This window comes from Gossypium arboreum, chromosome 8, assembly GCF_025698485.1.
Source record: "Gossypium arboreum isolate Shixiya-1 chromosome 8, ASM2569848v2, whole genome shotgun sequence".
Taxonomy (NCBI): Eukaryota; Viridiplantae; Streptophyta; class Magnoliopsida; order Malvales; family Malvaceae; genus Gossypium; species Gossypium arboreum.
In genome coordinates, this window is record NC_069077.1 from 11,042,160 (window position 1) to 11,047,351 (window position 5,192).

The following is a 5,192-nucleotide window of genomic DNA, read 5'->3' on the forward strand; positions in this document are numbered from 1 at the left end:
AATATTTAAAGTATATTAATATATAGATATTATTCAAACTACTCAAACCCAAAGCCCAATGACCCAACCTAGCCAACAACCCATTAATACCAGCCCAACATTTTAAAATTTTTACTTAATCCAAAACCAACCAACTTAATTTAATTAACCCAGCTCAATAAAAATAAAAAAGAAGCAAATTTCAATCAAGTAAAAGCAATTGGTACAACCTTCCCCTTTCAAAATAAAATTTTAAGCTTTGATTGTAAAAAAAAAAAAAAAAAAAAGGAAAAAAGAGGTTATGATGGATTAAAATGAAAAACATGAATGGAATTGAGATGTTAGATTTAGTGAGGGCCTATTCGTCTTAATGGATTTATTGGCTCTTTATTTTATTTTTTATTGCCCATCTGTTAATGCCCCCCATCACGTTAACCTTCCAACTTCCTACACTTAACACTAATAGATATAAAACAGTTTTTTTTTTTTTTTTTTTTTTCAAAATTATGCCATCTCTGTCTTGTTTCCAGCTGTGAAAAAGTAAATGGTACATACGAATTTCATCCCTTTATTTATCTCCAAAAAAATTCAATTATTATATAAATAGTAAGAATTTCAAATTTATTATTAAAAATTCATAAATTTTAAAAATAATTATAAATATTATATTTTAAATAATTTATTACTCAATTTATATTATTTTAAAAATCTAAATCTAAATTTTGAAAAACTAATTTTATTTATCTTTTAAATTCAATCAATCTACTAGAGTTTTTGAAAAAAGATGTAATCACCAAAGGAAATATTGGAATGATTTGGTTTGGATTTTGGAAAGAGTAGTCATTGTTTCATATATTTTTCTCCTTATGGTTTTGAATCCATGAATAAAAAAAGGTTTGTGCAATCAAATGGTCATGTTCTCCTCAACTTAACTTTATCGAACTGCTCCCAATTTACCTTTTCTTTATTGAAACAATATTAAACAAAGCTAGCAATTTATTTATTTTTAATAAAATAATATAATAATATGAAATTTAAATGAATATTTATTCTTTGGACTCCAGTAATCCACTCCCTGACATAGACATGCAATATGATCACCACTTTGATTTTAAATCAAATGTTTATTTTATTTATTCTCATTTCCCATCTTCAATGAATTAGGAATTTAAAAACAGAAAAAGGTTACGCATTTTAACCCACCAAAATAAATAAAATTATATATTCACTATAATAAATTTTCCCAATTTTTTTATTTTTATTTTTCACAATTTACACATCCTTGACAAAAAGTAAATTACTATTTCACACGCTACAATTTAAATCTGCTATATAGATTTTGGGATAAACACAAAGGATGTTATTACTTTTTACTCAATTGAGTCTTAATTCAATAGGTATCAATATTGTTAATAATGTAGGAGGATGTAGGTTTAAAACGTATTATCCTCTTATTTATGGGTTAAAAAGGAGTTATGGGTAATTCTAGATATTATGTCAAAAAGAGCAGATATTATCGTAACCTATAATGAAACTGTTTAAAATATATATATAAGTTTAACTTTCATCATCTCCAAATAAAAAGAAAATTTTATTTTTAATTTATATTAAATAAATTCATAATAACTCAATTATGAAAGTGTTTTTATTTTAGTCACTCAACTATATTTTTTTTATTTAAGCACTAATAATTTTGAATTTTAATTTTGTTGGTCTCATGATCATTAACTTGGAAACATGAAGTGATCTTTTATAGGTATAATAATAATTTTAACCTTCCCATATTTATATATTATTTTAATTGTGTTTTAATTCTAAAAAAGTAATAAATTTTGAACCTCAAATGTTTGTATATTCCATCAATTTAATCTTAATTTTGAAAAATAAAAAATTTATTTAAACTATTTTCAATCAAAATTCTCAACTTTTATAAACTGCATAACATTTAAATATATATAATATAAAAAATTGAAAACATTAGTGAAGAGTATTTTGATTTAATATTTTTTTAAAATTTAGAATTAAGATTAAATTGATAGATTATGAAATGTAAAGATCAAAATTTATTAATTTTTTTAAAATTATGACTAAAATGTTAGAATGTTTAAATATTAAAGAGCTAAATTTATTACTATACAAGTAAAAGGATCATAGCACTTTGATTAACAATTAAGTAGCAATGTGCCTAAATAATTAAAATTTAAGAACATTAGTGATTAAATAAAATTATAAAAATAATGGAGATCATCACCAATAATTAAAAAAAAGGAAAAAAAAAAAAGAGTTAGGATTAAGCTTGTTCTTATCTTAAGTTAAATTGTTTAATATTAAATAGAGGTTTAAAAGAAAAGCATTTGTTCGGTAGTCAAAGGTTGTGGTCCATCCATTATCAGGATATTAAAATATAATTATGATAACACCCATTTTCCATAAAACATTTTATAATATTTTGTTGAAATTTAATTTCCTTCTCTCTCATCTATTTTGAAATTTTCAAAAGAAAGCTCTGCCTTTTATTTTATTTTTCTTAATGAAAAGAAATATTCGACACCTCACCTATGTGTTGCCCATAACGTGTTAATAATTTTTATGATAAGAATATCTCATAAATATAAATTATGTAGTACATTATTGGTGGAAAGTATAAATTTTAATTTTAACTAAATTTAAAAGATTTACATCACCGGTCAAATTAAATAATTGAAGAAGAGACGGTGAAATATATAAATATATTTGGTTTCAGATCTATTCTAGAGAAAAGGAAATCTATATTAAATTTTAATTTTAATTTCTCCAAATCAAATTTACACCATAGAGTAATAATAAAAGGAACGTGATATAATAATATGCCTTTAAAAGCACTTTTTCACATGCTTTGTTGCCTCACTTCATTTTCCTTAAACCATTTAACCTTTTTCTTTATACTATTTTTTTATATAATTAATAATTTAATAATCTAACATCATGCTTTATTCATATATATATATATATATATATATATATATATATATATATATATATATATATATCATGCATGTCAAGTTTAACATACATTAAAATTTTCTAACTATTTATTTTATGTAAATAAGTTTACGGTAAATTATTAAAATATTAATCATATAAAGAATTATGGAAGATATTTTAGTCCTTATCTCCATTTAAATTATAATGCAATGAGCAATTTAGTACCTATCACAATAAATATGGCATTTTAGTCCTCATAGTGATTAAAATGTTTAAATATACCATAGGTCTTTCTACTCTTATGAAATTTTAATTTTAATTTTGTACCTTAATTTGAGATATTTGAGTCCTTATTTCTTTTTATTTAATAATCTTAGCTTATTCATCTAATTTTACAATTATAAAAATATATAAAAAAATTTAGCCCTCAATATTTATAATTTTTATCACTTTTATCCTTATTTTTAAAATTACATAAAATTATTAAAATTTATTTTTTATATTTTAATAATAAGAGTTAACGTTATCAAGGAGAGAGAAAAGAGAACATGGTTGTGAACAACAGAACCAAGAGTAAATGTATAATTGGTTGGATTTAAAATGAATATTCGTAAAAATTATCAAATATTAAATTTTCAAAAAAAATAAAAGGAGAAATAATAAAGTTCCAAGAGTTTGAAAAATCTTCTGAAAAAGTACGTTTAAATTTTATAAATTTCTAAAAGAGTTTTTATATTTTACAATGGTGTTTTTCTAAAAAGTTTTTAAGTTTTTTTTATAATGGTTTTGTTTTTATTTTTTATTTTTAAATTCAGCCAATGGATGATGTGTTGTAGATGGTTTTTCACAATTGTACTTAAATCTTTTGTTATTTCCATAAAGTTAAACTTTTATAAATGTAAATAATTAACATAGGAATGTGCCATTGCTCACTCTTAAATACAACACAAACTAAATTGCTTTGTTTAATTTGAAATGGGCTAAATTGTTCATGATCTAAGAGTTTATTAACAAAAATAATTAAAGTTTTATCTATTATCATTTTTTCTTACTTTCTAATACTAAAATTAAATAAAAAAGAAAATATATTTACTCTCTAAAAAATCCTTAAGCTATGCTCAAGAGGAAAGCTCATTTCTTTCTTAACCTTGTTGCACAATAGATGTAACACCCCAGGTCTTGCAAATCTAAGGTTTTGGCGTATAGTAGTAGAATAATCTGTCCGGTAATGTGTAATCCACCCAAAGATTTAATTTAGCGTATATATATGGGCGTATAGTAAAGATTTTATTTCATGATATTTTATTATTTAAGAGAAAAGATTTTGTTAAGCAAAAAGGGGGTACTTGTGATATAAGTTAATGCTCAAGGTATAGTGCGTCTTGTTTGTTTGAGGTACCGTGATGGTTAAATTGCAAGGTAACTTGGTTAGGAACCAAGTGGATATCCTAGCTTGATAATTTTGAATGTAGGGTACTTATTTATGTTTCTCTTGGAAACTATAGACCATTAAGAAGGCAACTTCTGAAACGTGTTACACTTGTTTAGTTCCAATAAGTAAGTTGGGTCATATTTATAGGTGTGGGATATGTTATGAAGAAAGTTCTTCTTTTTCCTTACATGTTGTTCTCTGATTATTTTTTTCAAATCAAATGTTATCTCTTCCTCCGTAAGTGGTTATTCCATCTTCAAGTAAGCATTTTAGCTCTGCATGTTAAGTTATGAAAAAGTAAGACTATAAGAGTTATATGAGCAATAAAACATTTAGTACAAGATTTTGCATGAGGTTGCCAACGATTGAGATTATAAGTAAATTGTATGTATAAGAGTTGTAATAATGAATTTATATTCTCTAAGCAGTTGTTGTTGCTGGTTTGAGAAGAATGTCTAAGTCTAGAGCTTAGAACTATGGTAGGTGATATTCAGGTGAGTATCCATCTTGACTCTTTTATATGAACTGTTCAAATAAAAAGTATGTATATATATACACATATATGAATGGGATGATGAAGTCTACAGAAAATGGTAAGGGTATGAGTATAGTAAAGATGAGAGATGTCTTGTAATAAATGTATAAAATTCTATTAAAAGGATTATGTTTCATATGCATGCAGGTAAGGTCTAGCATACGAGGTGTATGAGTTAGTAAGAAGGTTATCATCAGGTAAGTAAGTAATTAGAAATGTCTTATCGTGAAGCCTCTGGTAGGGCATTTATATTGCTAGCTAGATTGGCATATCACAGTTGTT